Source organism: Anser anser, assembly GCF_964211835.1.
Source record: "Anser anser genome assembly, chromosome: 6".
Classification (NCBI taxonomy): domain Eukaryota; kingdom Metazoa; phylum Chordata; class Aves; order Anseriformes; family Anatidae; genus Anser; species Anser anser.
The window spans coordinates 29,767,430-29,787,760 of NC_139726.1; the positions used below are offsets into that span (position 1 = coordinate 29,767,430).

Genomic DNA, 20,331 nt, shown 5'->3' on the forward strand with positions numbered 1-20,331 from the left:
AATAAATAAATAACTAAGGCAAGCTATGAGTCACCTGCGGAAGGAGCTGAGCCTCATCCTCCAGAGCAGAGACAAACTGCCTCCAGGCATGGGCAACCTGTGGAAGCTTTGGCTGGTGGTGATGGCAGTGAGACAGCTCTAGAGATAATTATCTCACTCAGCAGGAGTGAGGTAATTTTGGTCTTCCCCCTTGTCCAGCTGCAGGACAGTTTTCTGCTTTTCCCTTTCCCTGTCTGAAAGAAGATTTGCCTGTCTCTTCCTCAGCTGTGGGACCGTGGGGAACTGGAGTTTGATGGCAGCGCTGCTCAGACAAAAGCCAAACAGAGGAAATTAAAAATTGCTGTGAAAAAATGTTCTGAAAAATGTATTGGCTTACAGTGCTCAATGGAAGTTCTCAAAGCAAGAAAATCTTTACTGAAAAAAAAAAATCAAAAATAATCTCCCAGCCTCTTTTCCTGGGCAAACTAAAAGATGTTAGCCCAAGAGAACACTTCATATTTTGGTTGGTTGGTTGCTGGAAAAGTCAAGTGAAATGAAAAGAGGTACACTGCCACCAAACCATCTGTTGGCTTGGGCAGCCTTGCACAAGCCCTGCTGGGCAGTTGGTGAGAGCCAGCTTCTGGTTCACGTGCTTTTCAAATTTTTAGTTGATTTTTTTTCTTTTTTCCAGACAACTTGGATTTCACTTGAAATCTGTCTGGCAGGACCTGGCTTCCAGCCTGCTTGGAACAGTGGCCCATGGAGATTAATGACATGGAAAATGAGGAACACTGACCGTAAAACTCTGAAATTGTGGGAAAAGACAGCTTAGAGCCAGCCTTTGGTGAGGAGGTGTGTGACTTGTTCTGGGATGGTGTTTGGAGAGGCAAAGGCTCCTGCTGCTCTTACAGGGGAACAGCCTCATATTTAACAAGAACGTCTTTAAAAAAGTCTGTCTCTCCGCTCACAAAGGAGCTGGACTGTCTCAAGTACAGCAAGTCCTTTCCTTCCCCTCCCAGAGGGTGTGATCCAGGTTTCCGCGGTCAAGAACGTGTTCCTGAAAATATGGGACAGCACGGGCTGGAGCAGGGAATCAGCCAGAAACTCCAGTCTCCGATTTCACCTCCCGACGTGGAGAGGGCACGTCCCTGCCCTGTGCCCCAGCTTTCCTGCCCGTAAATCAGCAGCTTCCTCGTGTGTTTTGGGGAGCCGTGATAACTGGCATGCAGCGGGTGCCAACCATCCTCACCGCTTCCAAGGGTTTTCCTGCAACGCCAAAGCACTGGGGATGTGCTGCTGCTTTTGGGGACACTGAACAATCTCTCAGGCTCCAGTCCGGTGTGTCTTGGTTGTGCGTTCATGGCCGGACAGGTGATGGTATGATGGTGCTCTCCCTGCTCAGGCTGGCAGGGGGATTCTGGGGGTCTCAGGCAGCAGGAGGAACAGGGAATGGGGATGCAGGTGGTGGCTGTTTCCCCTGGGTGGGATGTCCCTCTGGACTGGCTCCATCAGGTCTCCCAGCCGCAAGGAAAGCGAGTCATCTCCTTGTCACAGGAAACAATGCTAAGATGTGTCTCAAAATCACCTCTCATTTAATGCTGGTAGGAAAGAATTAGCAGGAAAATACCAGCAAGAAAGTGTTTCTGTAATACTGGGCATGGGAAAGCAACACCTTATGAAGCCACTGCCATGTGGCAATGGTGCCAACCTTGCTTTTTTTTTTTTTTGAGATCTAAAGTAGAAGACAGATGAAATGCAGATTCAAAATCCTATTTGTGTCCAGACAATAGGCTTTCATCTGGGAAAGTCCTCTGAGCAAAGTGCATCTCTCCACCAGGCAGGTATAATTCACTTAGAAACACATCTTGGGTTTCTTGTCCCCGAAAAGGGGCTTGGGCACCTCTTACTGTGGCTGTGGCCACGCTCTGTGCGGGAGGGACGTGAGCAGGAGCCACGAGGCTGAGACCTTCCCTAGAAAGCTGCCGTTGGGCTCAGCAGCCTGCTGCTGGCCGGGGGGAGCAACTCCACTGTTCAGGTGAATTTTGGGATGTGGTTATTTTCAAAACTCCTTGCTGTGTTTTTCATCTGGATAGTCACTACTCCAAAAATATTGTAGCTTGAAATGTTTTTGCAAATGAGGGAGGGTTTGAGGTAGGTACAGAGATGCTGCGGGGGGCGGGGGGGGGGTGGATGGTGTGGATATGGGCTGAAGGAAAAAGGCGATTTCCACCTGTCAGGTCATGCACTTTGCCACTTTGTGCCCAAGGGTTTTTGTGCTTGTTTCCTGCCTGGCAGAGCTCTGTCCTCTGAGCCTCGCTCTCTGTGTTTCCTTCCCCAAATCCCCATGGAACGATAAAAGCCCTTTTCTCCCCATTCTGATAGCACGCACAGCTCCAAGCTCAGTCAATGGAGGCAGTGGTGGTGAGCACACCCAGAGGTGGCACAGAGCAAAGGATTTTTCATTTTTCTGCTGCAGCTCCCTCTCTCAGAGCTGTCTGTTTCTGGAGCAGAGGTGTTTGGCCATCCCTTCTGCGGCACTGCTGCGGACCCTTCCCAGCAGCCTGTCTCGAGCAGGACCGGTGGATGCAGGCGCTGGATAAATCAGCAGAGCAGAGGCTCAGCGAGCAGTGATTTAGGAGGCTGGGGCATGTCCCCTTCTGGTTGTGACCCTGTGAATAGTGGGCTGGGGAGAGGGAGAGGACCGTTTGAAGTCCCAGCCAGCCACCTTTCCTTTTCAGCCCGTTAAGCCGGAGCTGAGCTCGATTGAATTAACGTCCCCTGGGTGGAAACAGGGTGAGGGCAGGCTGCCGCCCCGTGGGTGAGCCCACGGTGCCCGTGGCACGGAGAGGCCGGCTGTGGGACCATCCCCGCCCTTCACAAACAGCCCTGGAGGGGCTGGGTGGGTGGTTTGGTCCTTTGATTATTTCCCCTAACCCAGCCCAAGCAAACAGTGAAGAAACCAGTGAGAAGGGAAGGTGAGGATGAATGAGCCCTTAGATGGGGAGCGGTGGAAATCACCTGGAAAGAAGAAATATATGTGTATATATATATTTATATACATAAATTTATATAAAAACCTGACCCAGCCCTGAACTTTTCTGGCAGGGAAGCAAAATTCATGAGGAAACATAGCACAGCCTGCAATTCCTCATTATATCAGTGGGAGCAACGTTACCGGGGCCAGTAAATCTGCCAGATGGCAAGGGGGGGATTAGGTGGGAAGGTGGGACCCGCAAGAGGGTGTTGTGTCTCCCCTCCCCAGCTCCCCCTCCACCCCCACCTTCCTCGTTAAGGAATGTTAATCACCCCGGCTCCCAAAGTGCTCTTGGAGGTTTGCTTACAATAAAATCTTTACAGTGCTTGGAGAGGGGTTTTCCTTCCTTCTCTTCCTTGCATGTAAGGTTTGGGAGGGATGGCAGCTCAAAGCTTCTGTCCTGTTGGCGTCTCTGGGTTCTCTCCACCCACAGGAGACTTGAGGTGAGGAACCTCTCAGTGATGCTACAGGCTCCTGGTATGACGGGGACCAAAACTTGCACTGGCAACAATCTGTGTTTCCTTGTTTGTTAACGCCAGGTCCACGTGGTGTGGCATCACCGGCAGCATAAGCACAATTGGGATGAGAGGAGTGTGGACTACATCTCTCCACATTTCTTTGAGCATCCTGCAAGCCCTCGGTGGGCTCCGGTTTGCTCATCAGGTGGCTTTTGCCATGTCAGGGCTGGGATCAGGCTGCAGCCAGACCCTCTGAACGTGTTAAGACTTGTTTGCCCATTTGTCTGCCCAAGCATTTTCAAGAAACTCACAGAAATTTAATTTGTCTGAGCTAACTGCCCTCGGTTAGGTTAGTCTGCAAACAAGGAGCAGGCTCAGAGTTATCTGCAGGGCAGGGAAAAGGAAACATAGATAGATAGATACATGCCTCAAAATCCCATAAGCCTCGTTTGCTTAAGTAACCAGACCAACGCTGCCAGGTTAGGGTTGGTCCCAGCTGGGTGTTGGCTGCCCTGTGCTTCGCAATACTTCTGACACATCAAGGAAAAGCCTTTTCAACAAACGCATCAACAAAGAGAGGAAAATAAAATATTAGAAATCAACAGACTGGCAGAGAACCCAGCTGGCACCTTTATCCCCGGACTTGTTTATTTTCCGCCATCGTTGAGGTTGTCCTCGCTGCTCCATCACGCCAGGAAAAACCGCAGCTCGGTCCTCCTTCCCCAGCTGTCCTGCTGCTCCCCCTTCAGCCTCCGCTTCCTCCTCTTCCTCCTTGGCTGTCTGTGGCTGCATGAGCTGTGAAGGATGGGCAGCTTTTCTGGAGGGGAGGAGGAAAAAGCGCTTCCCCAAGGGCTCGCTGTGATTTCTTGCGAGTGTTTACAGGATTAATACTGGCAAAAATCAAGCCGCCGGCGGCTGTGCCAAGGAATGATATCACGGGGCTGACGGACTCCAGAGCTGCTTGGACAGATCCACGAGAGATAAAAGGGGAAACGGTCTGATTAGACCGGAGCCCCAGCCGATCACCTTGAGAAGATATACAGAGTATTTTTGGAGGTAAGTACTGCAGCCCAGCAGGGCGCTGCCTTCAGCCACCACAACCAAGCTGAATGGCTGGCACTCGTCAGAGCCCGCTGAACTGTGGTGCAGGGCATATGTTTTGGTGACCCGAGGGGGCTGTGTACACACACACGAGCAAAGTATCGATCTATTTGCTAGTGATAAAGCCAAGCAACCCACTGCTCAGCTGCAGAGCTATCTGCTTCCTGGCGTGCCTGTTGAGAAAAGCTTTTCTCTGTGGGGGGGTCAGTGAGCAGGGAAGCAGCTGGTGGGGGAGCACGGCGGAGCTTGTGTGCAGAGCTAAAGATGAAGCCCTGCTTCTGCCTTTCACAAGGGAGCACCCGTGGTTCTTCAAAGCTCCTATCAGCAAGGAAAGGCTGCTGGGGGAGGGAAGCAGGGACAGGGATGCACAAGCACAGCACTTTCTGGAAAGTGGCATCCCAAAGCAAAAGATCTTTCCTTACAAAAATATCCAGAAAAAGAGATTCACGGGTTGTCTGCATTGCCCCTTCCTCCAGCTAGGCTGCTGTTTTTGCTGCAGTGCTGGTGAGGCCACGAGGCTGCTCCTAGGAGAACCACACATGCATTTTCCAGTGCCATAGAAGTACTATGTTAATTGGATATCTCTCCCTCCCTACTGTGCTTTTGCAACTAAACTATTGAACTTGTTCTTTACCTTAATATTACGGTGCATTACTAATTGCTTCACTGTGGGTTGGGGTCTCAGAGGTATCAAGTCAGTAACGTGTAAAATGCAGCTTTCCAACAATAGAAATGGAGTATTCTTTATGTCAAGAGGCAGCCACTAAACTGCATGGCTATAGTGTAGGTCTTCTGCCCTCACCTCCACCACCCCCAAGCATTTCCCAGTGACTTGTACATTGCACTCCAAGAGGGACACTTGGGCTGGCTCAGAAACGCTAAGACATGTCCTAACTTCTTTGGGGGAAAAAAATAAAAGCACCTCCAGAATTTCCAGACTGGGAAAAAATACAACAATCCTTTCTTCCACTTTTCTCCACATGGAAGTTTGCTCTTAATTACAGGTCTTTTATTTGGGGTTTGTCTGATTATTTATTTTTATGATGCTAGTGGGAAAAGGCTAATAAGGCCTGTAGCCTTAATGCCTGTGTCCAGGTGAATGTACAAGGCAAGGCCTTGCTCGCTGACTCCTACAGGGAGAGGAGTGCTTACGTGACCTTGTGGCTTTATGTCACTTCTGATGAGGGACCATGGAGACCTGAGACCTCACTGAAGCCAAGGCTGACTGCAGCAAACTAATCAAAAAGCACATTATCATCCATGCGTCTGTCCAGAAATGCTTCAGTCAGCCATCTGTGATTTATTTGTAGCACCGATTTTTGGAGCCTGTGATGAATGAACAAGGTAAGTCCAGTTTGGGTTTCATTGTCCTTTGTTCAGCAGCATCCTGCCTGGGAAAGTCACCTTCCCTCTCAGGGTACCGCTGCCAACCAAGGATGGCCTGTGAGGTGTAAGAGTCTCACACAATGGGTTCTTGTGTTTGGTTTGATTTTTTTTTTTTTACTTCTGGTGAGGATTTATCACACGAGCACCCTGCGCAGAGCACAGCCCCATTGTGCTGCGTTCAGGCGAGGAACGTGGGGCGCAACAACCTGTGCTCCAAAGGGTTCATAAGAGAGGAGAAAAGCATGGGAATGAACAAAAGCCCTGTTCCTCCTCGCTTTGCAGATGGGGAACTAGTGCAGATGTGCATGAACAGCAGGACGTGTCTCACCCTGGTATAGATGCATATTCACCTATCTCAGCTCATCCTCCAGATTCACCCTTGAGTGGATGAGAGCGCCTCAGAGGGCAATTTGTCACGTTTGCCCCAGGCTTAGTTTGGTTGTGACAAAGCAAGCTCTCTCCATTAGCTACAAGAGAAATGGTTTATACGTGGCCCCGTGTTCAGAGCTCCATGTCGTGGAGCTGTGGGACACCACCTGAAATGTGCCCTGAGGTACTTTTCACACCACTCTTTCTTTTCTTCCCATGGCAAGAATTTCTTGTTTTGCAGTGCTTGCAGAGCACCTGCCTGTCTCACACTTGTTCCTGCCCAGAACCCAATATTTCCCCAGACAAATGGGCATCCAGACAAGCCCAACCTTGGGAACATCACAGGGCAAATTCAAACTGAGTCATGTTATATTGCAGTGGTTACAGGATGAGATTGCTTATAGGGCCAGGCAGTAGAGGCTCAAAGAACACTATATGATAAATTACAAAATGTCGTCAGCTTTGAATGGTTTTTGATCTTCTGTCAGCTCAACGATGACTAATATGATGCAGCATCTGTGTGTCTGCCTACATCACTGCAGGCAGCATATCATGAGCAGTGCAGAAATAAATCATGCACAGCCCAGCGTACAATGAGAGTGTTAGAGTTTGGGTCAGGTACCAAAGTCACGGGCTCCTACGTTCCCTCATGCAACAGGGTGCTCTGGGTGCTAAAGAAATGCTGTGGTGAGCAGGACACTGTCTCCCAGCCCAAAGCAGAAGACTGCACTGCTTTTTTATGGCTCGGTACCTCACACATACCAGCGTCGCCCTTTTTCCCTGGCATACTTGTGGTTAAGAGTCTAACCTGACTCAACAGCGACCTGAGAAAACATCGGTGTCCTTGCTCTGGTAACCCAAGCTAATTACTGGGAAATGACTAACGGGGATTGGACGTAATCCTGTCTCATCAGCACTCTGCCCCACAGCTGCAATAGCAAGGAGGAAAAATAGGACTGGGCAGGGAAAAGGAAAGCAGAGCAAATAGCATCTCCTAAAGCTTGGAGGGTTTCCTCTGTGACTGACCACCTGCATCAGCAGCTCCGCGTCGAGAGGAGAGCACTGAAGCAGTGTGACCATGCCCTTTGTGGTGCCGCCAGCTTTTTGCCCAAGCTTCACCACACTGGACGCTGTCCCACAATACCTCTCAGTGGTCATGGCCTAAGTGCACATTGGACCAATGTGTGCAGGACACGAGTGGCCATGTCTGGTGTAGCCTCCTTCCCCTGCCATGAGACCCCACAACAAGCCAGCAGCCGGGCTCTGGCCCGTGCCTGTGCCCTGCGGATGCTGTTAGATGTCACCAGACAAGTGTGAGGCAAGGCACCCAGAGAGGTAGAGCTGGCCTTCCATAGCTCCTCAGTGACCCTTTTCCTGCTATGGCAATTAGGGAGGCTCAGTTGGACCTTCGCAGGGGTTGTGATTTTTTTATGACCATCCTGAAGGATTTTGCTGGTGGTTTGATCAGAAGAAGGCCCCCACCAGTCATGGATGGTTTGAATTTGCAAGTGATCTGCTTTCTCCTCATTTCTGTTAGTGAACGTCAGAGACAATATGGCCATGGAGCTCCACGTGGCCAGATGTGGCCATGATAACACACCCTGGGTCAACACTGGCATCTGCCTTTAGGTGAGTGGCCAGTTCGTGGCCTGGGGCCTCCTGCTCCTCCATGCCCTGCGTCTCCCTGGGTGGTGAAGCAGGAGAGACACCACTGGAGGCCCAGCAGCGTGCTGGGACCAGGAGGTGCTGTCCTGTGGCATGAAACGGAAAGCAAGGAAGGCATGGGGAACACAAAGGCCCAAGTCCTATTGTCTTTCCTAATGGAAAATTCTGCCAAATGGATGTTACAAAGCAGTTGTTTTGGTAAAACTCCATTTTCTAAGAGGAAAGTGATTTATTTCACCCTGAGAAGATCTCACAGATCATGATGCAAAATCTTCTATATATTCTTCACTCAGGAGGAAGATTGGTGGAGAGAACCTGAAGGAAACCAGAGGAAACCATCCTCTCCCAGGGCTGTGGTGGGTTCCCCTTGCCCAAAGGAGTGTTTCCTGCCATCCGGTGGTTATTCCACCTCTGTGACCTCCCCCCCAAAAACGGCGGCTTGCAGCGCAGCTTGATTCTTGTCTCCACAAAATGTCTGCCCCAGGCTCGCAGTGCAGCATTGCCTGCTTGCCTGTAACCAGCATGTTGCAACCTCTCTGGAACAGGGCCGAGGCATGGGCGATCACATACATTTTGAATTAGGAAGCCTTTAACTCCTTCTCACGCCATCTGCGCTGTCCTGTCTTTGTATTTTATAGCTGTTTCTGCAGCTCTCCAGCCTGCGGCTTGGTTACTTTTTCTTCCCCAAAGGCAGAACCCAAAGGGTTTTCTTCCCTGGCGATCACTGCTGTTGTGTTCAAGCTGGAGAACTGGCACCACACCACCCTTCTCTGGAGAACAGGCGTGGTGGCCCACGTGGCTCCTCCATTTTGTCAGCCGCTTCGGGAGAGTGCCGCGGTTGTGGGTGGTGGGGAAACTGCCTGCTGTGGGTGCTGTGAAATCTGAGCGTGGTGCGCCTCCACGCTGTCCATAGCCTGCGCTTAGCCTGCCTGGAGCCAGACCCTGAAAAACCTCCGGAGCTCCCCAGTCTGCTGATGTCCATGTTACCCAGAGAAAATCATCTCCTCGACTGGTTACCTTCCGCCTCCCTCTAGTGGCTGTGGAGCCGGATGGGCCTGTGGTGGTGTCAGGGAGGTGGAGAAGGGAACAGCCTTCTGTAAGGGAAGCCTTACAGTGTGACGGCTTGCTAACTCTTCACCTTGTTATTAACGCATCTGAAGGCCACAAGTGGGGTTCCTGCTTGGTCTGAGAGGGACGCACACACACATGACACGTTCCTGGCACTGCCAAGCTGCAGTCTGAGCCCCGAGCCAGCACGGTGGAGACAGGGAGTCACATCCTGCAGCTTCCTTTCTTGTTTTCTTAAAACAAACACCTTATTTTTTCCCCCTAAAGAAATAAGCTGAAGAAATGGCTATGCAATTTGCATCATGCCTTAAACATGCCCTCTCCCTGTCCCCCATCTCCATGTCAAGACTGTAAGATTACGGGGCTTCAGTTTTATTCATGGACTGAACCAATTCAAACATGTGGCCGAAAGACTGGAGAAGAAAGATGTTGTTAATCTGACGCTCTGGCTTCAGTTCCTGATGCTGTCAACTGCTCGGAGAGTTAAAAATGAGTAGATGAGTATGGAGCTGAGATGGGATAATAAATATCAGGCCAGTACCCCCCTTAGTTTCTCCCCTGTCGCCCTGAGAGATGTTTCAGAGCTGGCAGTATTCATTGCTAAGCAAACATCTGTGTGTGTGTGTGAACATCTCCTTCTCACTAAATATCACAAGAAGGGAGGGAGCTCCTCACCATGCAGGAGCTGGATGGGCTCTCTGAGGTTTAACGTGAGTCTGGGGCTGTATTTTTGCATTGACAACCCTTCATACCTGGCCTTAGTGCAACTTCTGCTCACCTAGCCCTGAGTGGGAGCTTTCAGGCTCTCAAGCCCGTGGAGCTGGTGGGCTTTATGAGAGAGGAGGGAGCACGAAGTGACGCTGAAGGCTTCGCCGTTGCCTATCCTGTCTTCAGGCACTGGTTTCTGTGCCCGTGGGAATCGGACAGGCAAGCAAGGAGCTCATAGCGTGGCAGCAATGGGGTTGGGCTGAAGCAGCCCCATCTGCACTCCCCACGGGTCCCTGCAACATTTCAGCCACTGACGCAAGTTCTCGGCCCTGTGCGTAGGCAGGGAGATGAGAGGGCTGCAGCAAGCAATTGGTCCATGCTGTTGTACTCCCCGCAGCCTTCAGGCTTTGCCAGATTTTCTTCTTTTCAGAGACCCTCCTCCCCACCAGGGGCTCGGTGCTTCAGCTGTTTTTGGCTTTGAAGGACAAGCAAGACAGCGGCTTGGTGGCAAGGTGCTGCTGGAGGTAGGGGCACACAGCGATCCCCTGGCACCTGCCCGTTGTGTTTCCTCACCCGTCACCTTGGCAGAAGGCTTTTTGGGTGTCAGGGAGGAGGAATGTCCTACCCAGGGCCTCACAACTGGGACGACCATGCCTGGCTGTTAGCCCCACCATGCTGGAGCACTGCATCCCCACGTAAACCCCCTCCGTGCACCACAAAAAGCCCGGACCTCCTGCAGCTTGTTTCTCACACGTGAGAGTGGAGTCACCTACAAAGGGCGAGCAAACGGAGCGTCGAGAGCCCCAACCTTTCCCCACCACCCCCAGGACGTCTCCCTGTCCTTCCGCTATGCCATCCCTCCTTGGGAACGGCCCGGCCATCGCTCCCGCCCTGCGCCCGCGCACGCCCTGACCTTTCTCCTAGCGCTGTGCACAGATCTGGGGATGGTCTGGGTTGCCTGAGTGCTGAGATTCCTCTCTCTCTCTCTCTCTTTCTCTCTCTCTCTCTCTCTCTTTTTTTCTTTTTTTTCCCCCTATGGAAGTTGGGTGGTTTCCAACATGAGTCACTGTCCGCCTCTTCTCTGTAATTAGCGTGCTGGGAGTTGCAAGTATGACTTTGGTGTAGTCTACTAGAATTAATCAAAGTGTATCTTACACATTTAAATGCAGTAAAACCATCATCCGGCCAAATCCCTCCTGACTGGCACAGCCCTAGCCCCAGTCCTCTCTCCCTCTGCTCTTTCCTCTTCTTTTTTTTTTTTTTTCCTTTTCTCTTTTATCCTTCCCTTTTAGCACTGTTTCCCACAAATGCTTGTAACCTCCCTTTCCCTTAACTTTGGCAAAGTCCTTCTCACAGCGGTTTATTTTTTGTGCAAGTTTTGCAGCCCATTTCCTTGTGTCCATGAATGTCTCACTGTGGTTGGGTGTTGGGAAGTTGGCACTTTGGGCTTTGTTTGTTTTCTTCACAGTCTTTTGACATCTTAAATATGAGAACAATATTACCATTTGACAATAGGAATAAAAACAAGTGACCCACCCTACTGCTTCTTTCAACTCCCCATTAAGACCTCTTCATTTGTAATTGATTTCAGGAGTGACCAGACTTTTAAAGGATCAGAAAATGTTGTGATTTCGGCTTTTCTCCCTTTCTGGCCATCTTGTTGTATAATAGCCGTATGGGTAGAAGAGCTCCAGTTGCTTTTCTGATGTAAGCCATGCGCGTGGTCAAGACCTTCTCCAAAGTGCTGCCTAGTGCTGATGTTGGTGAAGATGCCCCCACTCCAACCTGCACATACCAGTCAGAGGTGGGATTCCCACTGGTCCCCATCCTTCAGAACAGTCTTGAAGCTGTGTTATCAGGCTGGTCTTGGTGGTGGAGATGTTGGTGCTCACTGTATGAATTTACCTGACCCTTCTCCCCATGCTGGGCTGGGGTGAGCCGTTCAGCTGTTGATGAGACACAAGTTTTTGGGTTTATTTCACACAAAGTTCTGCATCATCTTTGCTCCATCTGAGGGCAGTAATTGGAGAGATGGGATCGCATCTGCAGATGAGTGGTTCTTTTTCTGTGTGCTGTCACCAGCCGTCTTTGTCAATAAACACCAAAGGGGTAAGTTGGCTAATCCTGGGGGCTCTGCAATGAGAGTTTTGGCTTAATGAGGTGAATTAGTGGTTAAAGACAAGCCAAGAGCCCAGGACACAAAGGTCAGGCAAAGTCTTGCTAAGGCCCTCTATTGTCTTGGGGTAGAGACCTCACCTTGAAAGGGCGGAGTGCTGCTCGCCAGAGGGAAGCCCCATCTGACATCTCCTGCGAGAACTGCACTCTGTAGGGTAACGGAGTAGCTCCGTTAGAAGTGTGTTGAAACAGAATATGGGCTTTCTGTCATGCAGAGAGTAGTGCTGCTGAGATAAAAGGCATCCTGTACCTTAGAAGTACAGGTAGGAGAGCTGAGAGCTCAGAGTGGGCTGGTCTCCATCCAGTATTTTCCCTTGAAATTATGATTTTTTTATATATATATTTTTCCCCTGAAAGTGGAGTACAGATTCCCTTGTCTTTTGATACCCACGGTATCTGTCATCACTTAAATTCCTCCCAGATAACCTGCAAGTTCTTAAAGATAAACTTGAAACTTCCCTTTGCCTGGAGAGTGGGATTGTTGCATTCCCTCTTCATTTACCCACCTCTGTTTTCAGTTCTCAAGATAAATACATAAAAATATATGAGCAGCTGACTTTCTGGTCAGTGAAATTTCAAAAAGTTGAAATATTGATTTGGGAAGAACTGAAACATGAAATGGGAATTTCTGGCCAACCCAAAAGAAAAAGGTGTATTTTCTGGTCAAGTAAGATATTTCAGTCAGCCTGAAATGAAATACCTTACTTGGAAACTGAATGTTTTATACTGTAAAATTAAAAAAAAAAAAAAAATCCTTTCAAAGCTTTAATTGAGAAAGGCCTGAAATATGCTGTTCTGATTTTTTTTTTTGCCAGATTTTGTTGTTAAAACCAAGCACTCAGTGAAACCGCTGCAAATTGTTTTTCTTTTAAATATCCATTTGAAAAATATCACCCAGCTCTACTTAATCTGGCTTTTTATGGCTTCCCAAAGCTCCAGCCAGCAATCCCTGAATAATTAGCTTCTATCTGCAATCTAGGAGCTCCACATCTGCAAGCCAAATTTCACCTGTAGGTGATTGTCAATAAAGCTGAGGACTGAATTTGAGAGTCTAGGAGTTAATGAAGAGGAAGATGTTTTTGGCACCAGTTTGGGAAAACATCTCAGCTCAGCACAGGCCTGTAGCATGTACTTAGATGCAAGTGTGCGCGTAAGTCCTACTTGGCACATGTTTGAAGTGCTTTCCTGAGTCAAGGCCTTCAATTTCAACCTCCTAAAAAGTTTTGGCAAACCATGAAATGTGCTTAAAGACGAGAAACGAAAACACGTCGTAGTTGGCAATAACCTTTGAGTTTTGAGGGATGTTCATTTTATAGGTCAAAGACATATGGGAAAAATTCATACATTTCCCAAATAACAATGCATAGCATTGGGAACAATTTAATCTGAAACAGCAACGTGGGGTTGGGTCATTAATGAATCTTGGATGCAGTCATCCATATGCTGTGAAACCTGGCCCAAACAGGGCGCCCAGCTAAGGACAGATGTGCCCCGATGTGTGGTGGGCTTGGACCACTGCTTGTGCCCCCATTTGCACCAACAGGCTGGTGGTCCAACTCATGACAACCGGCACAGTGCTGAGGTGGGTTGTCTGGGTGCTCAGGGCCGAGTGCCGGCCACCTGCATGTCCCTCGCACCTCGTCCAAGGAGGTCCCCAGTGGCCAGCTCTTCCTGAGCCAAGATCTAGAGTTCCTCTGGAGCCATCCTGGCAGAGACAGAGGGCCTGTGAGTGGGGAGTCACTCTGCTCCAGTCCTACAAGTGCTCTGCAAAGACCTTGGCAGTATGAACTCGGGGGAAGCCAAAAACATGACAAGGGTGGACAGGCGTAGCGTGTGTGTGGGAGGTGCAGAGGTCGGTACGGAGACACGACTGCCTCCTCTGAAAAGAGGGAGGCTGAGCAGGGCCTGGGTAGGGTCTTCACAGGCATCCGCCCCTTCTTGTGAGATCTGACCTTGTCCCCCTCCTCGAATGCTGAGTTGGGGCAGGTTACTCTTCATCACGGTGGATGGGGTTTTCGAAGGAGCCCATTGGAGTTCAGCCCTCTGTTCTGAAAGATAACAGGAACGTCCCAGCCAGCAGGACTTGGATTGGGATTTTAACTGTACAAAGGAAACCCCAGCCTCATGATTCGTTATCCCCCTGCTTGTCACTTGGCTCTGTTTCAGATTCAGCCTGTAAAAGGCAGTGGAGAGATTACATGAAGGAGCTTGATTGCACGTCCACTGCATCAGTTGACCCCAGAGTGGCAGGGCCCCATGGACCCTTTATTTTTATCCTGGGCTCAGATTGCTTTTCAGTTTTGCAAGAGAGTTGGAGGTTGGGGACTGTGTGACTTCCAGGACAGGATGCAAGCTCAGAGCAAAGAACCCACCCTGTGCCATTAGCCAAAATCCACAGCTTGATTTTCCTTCAGGTTTGAGAGTAGGTTTGTGCCATTAGACCAGACAGCCCAGGAGGGGCTGACACATTCATGTGTGTATTCCAGCCCTGTTTCTAAACACAAGGGCTTGAGTAAGGTAGAGTGAGTATAACACATGCACACACAGCTCTGTTTCAGCTTCTGAGCCGTTTGAGCACAGCAGAGACCTTAATCTCAACTGCTGTTGCTTTCATTAGAGCATCATATGGGAAAACTCCCTCTGAAGATCTGCTGTCAGCACCTGGAGATGTTGTGGAGTAGATAAGGTGCAGGTGATGTGTGCATTTGCTGTTATTATATTTATTCAACCTGTTGGAGGAAGCAGCATAGTCCCACTTAAGCTCGTCACTATCACAAGGGGAGAACTAGACTTAAAACGCGACTTGGGCAATGCCAGATTTGTCCTTTTCCCAGGGTTCTTCCTCCCACCTCTCCCCCTCCTCTTCATTGCAGCTGTATCCACACGATGGCACTAACCCGCAGGCACTGAGTGAGGCTGGGGAGATGAAGTTTTCCCCCCAGCCAGGGGAAAGTCTCCTTAACAGCCCTGAGCAGAATGAAGGCCAAGTGGGATGGAAAAGCAGAGCTGGCTGAGCTGGATATGACCCCCACCACTCACACTGGGTGGGACTTGCACACATTTATTCCTGGCTGGAGGTGAGTTATGCCGTTATCAAATTCATCCTTAGTTGTTGTGGGCAGCAATTCACATTGCTTATGGCTTACCAAGGCATAATTAAACACGTTAGACTATGCAGGAACTGCAGGAACAGCCGAGCAGTCATCCACAATTTGCTCCCTGGCTGGGTTGATGCAGAAAAATGTGTACCCTTAGCTCAAAGCTATCATGAGATTTCAGAGGAGACTGACCCCACATCTCAGAAATCACCCTCTGTTCTGTTTCAGTGTGAACTGGGGTGTGAAGCAGTCTGGGCTGCACTGGTGCCTTGGTGTGAAGTATATCTCCTTGGCTCTCCTGACACTGCTAGGAACAGTACGCCTCATGTCCTGGCAAGGACTGTGCCATGGGGGACCTTCACACCAGACCCAGCTGAAACCACCAAGCATGTTTTAGCCACGAAGCCCTGTGGAATGTGAACCTGCAGCACCAGGGTACGAAGTGCATTCAACTCCAGAAAGGGTCAGGCTGTCATGGTGGGCTTTTCATAACCACCTGAGGGGATTTCACTTTCAGTAGGATTTGAGTACCCAGATCCCTTAACCCTTCTTGAAACTGGCTGTCTAAATCACCTCCTCCTCCTTGTATGGCAGCAGCCAATGCATTTTCCCATGTCAGCTGATGTGTCGTTAAGACAAGCAAGTACCAAGAACCATCACTGCTGGGAAGTTTGAAAAAGTGCAACAGGAGAGGTCAGGATCTGTAAAGCAACAGAAAAGCTGAACCTTTTGGGAGACTCAGAGGTGTCAATGGCATCAGAAGGGAGTGGAATAAAAAATAAATAAATAAATAAAATAAAATAAAATAAAATAAAATAAAATAAAATAAATAAAACAAATTCCACTTCTGGATGTGCAGTTTCCCAAGGAGAAGCACAAATGATTTGTACTTTGTCTCATGGGGTTTTGGTTGCTCTTTGACACTAAGCTTTAGCTGGGCTTTAGGGTATGTATGAGTGCAAGTAGCAAACCTGAAAACCATCTGCATTTTCTGCTTTTCCCCTGTTCTCTCTTCAAAGTGAAGCAAGCACGATCATTTCTGACAGTGGTAGGTTTTGCTGGGGTTTGGTTTTGCATGTTCCAGCCCTGAGGGTGTCAAGCAGGGGGCTGATGCTGTGGGAATATCGGTGGCAGAGCCATTAAAACCAGCAGCAGGACTGCTGATCTGGCAAGAGTTGGCTGAGAGGTTATAAGGCTGGCCTGGGGCCATGTGTCACATCTCTGCCACCTTTATTTCTCCAGCAACCCTGACTGGCACTTTGTAAGTTGAAGCATGGGGCAGGATGCTGACAAAAGCTTCCTAAATAGCTCAGAACTCAGAGAAATAAGGAACTGCCCTCTGGTTTGGGGGAATGAAATATCTCTCTTGTTAAAGAGAACGTGAAGGGGGAAAAAAGTCAGTTCAGGGGTACTAAATGAAAATTTATGAGCCAAGCTCTTTGAGGAGGAAGGTAGAGGGAGGCAATGGTTTTGTTTAGAAGAGAAATCATCGGCTCCGAGCCTGACCTTTGGCTCCTCCTGACCCCAATACTAATGAAGGGGAAAGGGCCTGGTCGTATAAACATGTCACAGCATGAGGTTCGCTAGGGTAAGATCTGGTTACAGCCCAGCAGAGCTGTACCAGAAGTAGCTGCTCCCAGCCTGGGCTGTGCTGTTGTGCTGGGGCTGGATTCCCCCAGTCCTGCCATGAGCAGAGGAGACTCCGTACACCACCTTATGCAGAACAGGAGCTCCCCCACTGCAAACTGGAGGGCAGGGCAGGGACAAATCTGCTGGTGGTGTCAGTCCCAGTCATCACAGGTAGTTTCAGAGGTGTGCAGAGTGGGAGCTCTGCAGGTCTGTTCGACATCTTGAGGAAGCATGTGACTGACAGGAAGGAGTATTTTTTAATAACGTAAATTATCTTCTCACTCCTTAAGGGAGAAACTATTGAAAAGTATTGAATCTGCTGTGTTTGCAACAAAAATGCTGACATTAGGATTTTTTTCCCCCTTTGAGTAACCAATATTCAATTCTGTTTTAATGTGGCGTTAAAAAGTATGGCTTTGTGAAGGCAGTGCTGAAGTCCCAATGTAGAGGAACAGTGAGTTTAGTATGAATGAAACTCTAACCTGAAAGCAACACATGATATATGGAAAAGGGGTCTGAGGAAACGTCTGAAAGACCCATCCATCTCCTAACTGATGTATTCATGTGCGGTCCATTAGAACAGGCACGTCTTTGCTTACCTTCCTTTCTGCACTGCGTGTTAATCCTTTTCTTCCTCTGCACTTCTCTTTCCTATATGCACACCATTCCTTTTCTTATGGCTGGGGAAGGCAGTGCTCAGCCAGCACCTAATCAGAGGTGTACCACAGAAAAGTCTCAGCCCCCCTGGACCTGAGGTGCAGCAATACCTGGTGCTACTGCTCTGCCGTGGGAGGTGATGGATGGCCCGTGGGCATGGGGCTGCTTTAGCATGGGTGATCAGAGGAGGCTGGTGAGTGAGGGGTTGCTGGGTGAGCCACGGTGGACATGGCCTGAGCTGTCTTTTTGGTCAGGGAGTTCTCACATTTAGAAAAGCAGAGTGTCCCCAGCTGTGACGATGTGCATGGAGGTGCCTGGTGGCAGCAGCATGGGGCATGATGTCTGGATGTAGCTGACCCAGCCCGAGTGCAGGCAGCTGGTGGCTTGATGCAGCCCCATCGCTGCTGAGCAAAGGGTCATGGGCAGATCTGCCTGCAGGGAGAGTGAGCCAAGTGATATCTCATGCAAACATCTCTCCAACCAACTCCCCTGATATCTATACCTGGAAAAAGAAAAAAGAAGGAAATAAACCTTCATGGCCTAGATGTTAAAAATGGAGTGCAGGCACAACCAGATCCGCTTCTCTCCAGGGGGCTTGGCAGCATAGAGCATCCCTACACTTGCCTGTCCCCTCTCCTGAGAGCACCTCTCCTGGCATCATGGCTGGGGTACTCAGGAGGTCATCACAAGACCGTGACTCCTTGGCTTGTGCCATTCTCAACAAACGCTGAGGGTCTGGGTGAGATCAGACATCCTCGTGTTCCCCGGTAACGTTGGTGCCAGCTGGGTACTGCAGCCTGATGCTGCGTATGTCCATCAGAAGGAAGGTGGCATTGGTGGGGCAATGTGGTGGATGAGCACCAGTCACGACCATCACTGCTGCTTGCAGGAAGCTCTGACGAAACATGGTCTGGTGGAGAACAGTGGGGTGGAACAGAGGTATTCAGGGCTAAGCAGGGGGAAAAAAAGCTAAGCGACTATAGAGATCAGAGGCCTCATCTCAGACAGGTCATAGAATCATAGAACCATAGAACCATAGAATATCACAAGCTGGAAGGGACCAACAAGGATCATTGATTCCAACTCCTGGCTCCACACAAGATCACCCAAAATCACACCAACGTGTCTGAGGGCATTGTCCAAATGCTTCTTGAACTCCAGCAGGCTCAGTGCTGTGACCACAGCCCTGGGGAGCCTCTCCCAGTGCCCGACCACCTCTGGGTGGCCTTTCCCTAACACCCAGCCTGACCCTCCCCTGTCCCAGCTCCGTGCCGTCCCCTCGGGTCCTGTCGCTGTCCCCAGAGAGCAGAGCTCAGCGCCTGCCCCTCCGCTCCCCTCGTGAGGGAGCTGCAGGCCGCCATGAGGCCTCCCCTCAGCCTGCTCTGCTCTGGGCTGAACAAACCAAGGGACCTCAGCCGCTCCTCATATGTCTTGCCCTCCAGACTCTTCACTATCTTTGTAGCCATCCTGTGGATGCTCTCTCATAGTTTTATGTCCTTAATGTGGTGGCTAAAGAACATCTGAGGTGGGCCATGTCTCAGGCTCGCGTCTGGATGGGGCAGAAGTGTGGTCAGCCCCATGGATGGGCTCCACCAGCTCTAGTGTGAGCCAGACCAATGCAGCAAGAGGGGCTGTGCCCATGGAGCTCCCTGCTCAGCTTTTTGGGTCCATCACCCCACCAGGACTTGCTCTTCTGGCAGGCACCACTGGGACAGAGAGCCCCACACAGCCCTCAGCCTCTGCTGAGTGCCCAGAGGGGCAAGGAAGAGGAAGGAGCTCAGCCAGCCCCTCATGCTGGTTAGACCCATATGTGAGAAAGCGAGGGCTCTCGGAAGCGGAGGGTCAAGGTCCAAAACCAGCGGTGCAGGTGCTGAAGCTGTGTCCTGGCTTGAGACCCAGGTGGGCCGGGGGACTGTGGTGCAAGTCCCCACCTCCCATGGCGCACTGAGAGCCGCTGTCTCGCACATCTTCAGGACCGTGCCAGCTGGGTCGTGGCCCAGTTCCTGCTGAGTTTCCACCAGATCACTAATTTGGGAAAGAAAGCTGCAGTCTGGCAGGCCGCTTTTGAAAGAGGTTTCTGAAATAAGGGATGTTAGGAAATTTCATTATGTATCTTGTGGCCATGTGTTAAGCAGGAATGGTTTTTCAAATAACTACCCGGACAACTCAAAAGACGTGATGAACTGCAAATGACCCACAGAGCCCATTGTTTGTAGTAGCTGGTGAAAAAGCCACAGCGACTGAGGCAGGGGTGTTAGGCTGTGTCTGAAAACAATGCTGCTTGAGGTGGTGGCATGCAGCAGGGGGAGAGGAGAGTCCCCTTCACCTCCTGACCTGGTGGAGCCCAACTGAGGGGGTCCTGGGGGGCTGGCAATAAGGAAAGACCCAGAGCAAACCATGAAGTCCCCAGCCTCAAAGTGCCTTCAGATGAGAGCAAATTTGCAGTGGTGTGCCATGCCTTCAAACTTTGAGCAAGCACGCCAGCACTGTAGAGGCTCAACTGGAAGCACATGCTTCAGCCGTATTCATCATCCAGGCTGAAGTACGGATGAGGGAGGCTAACCCTTTTGTAAGTGTTGGCCGTAGGAAATATTACTTATCTTAAAGAAATGAATCATGTTTCAGCAAATGCTTCCTGCAGAAATATTTTTCTCACAGCCTTTGTTTCGGGTTTTGGCAGATCTGGAGCTGCTGGCGTTAGCAAAAGCAGTCCCTCCCACCCACTGTTCCTTGGGCTTGAATAGGAAATAAGGAATAAAGGCAGAGGGTACATGGAAAGCTAAATCCATCACCACTTCTGCTCCACGCTGCAGCAGGATGTGCAGCTTAAAGGCAAATTTCAAAGGAGTGCTCCCCAGAAAGTCAAGGAGAGCTGTGTGCTTGGCTACTCTTGCAAACTTACCTGTGCTGGGCATTAAGCTTGCAAATCTGCCTTTACGGCTTTGTAAAAATTCCTGTCAGGTGCTGAAGTTTGTAGGAAATCAGACCCCAATTCCCTTTTTCT

General features: G+C 50.0%; 1 long non-coding RNA gene across 8 annotated transcripts in view; it reads left to right on the top strand.

Moving 5' to 3' along the window:
• The window catches only part of LOC310901527, a 29,839-nt gene that overhangs the window by 4,309 nt on the left and 5,199 nt on the right, over positions 1–20,331 (top strand). For 2 of the 8 annotated variants that reach the window (XR_014585876.1, XR_014585881.1), the window contains one exon: positions 671–3,303. This is a non-coding gene — a long non-coding RNA (uncharacterized lncRNA). Of the gene's footprint in view, positions 1–670; positions 3,304–3,446; positions 5,917–6,985; positions 7,808–7,864; positions 9,670–20,331 lie in introns of those variants that run through there. The other 6 variants (XR_014585877.1, XR_014585878.1, XR_014585879.1 and 3 more) reach the window with 6 other exon arrangements.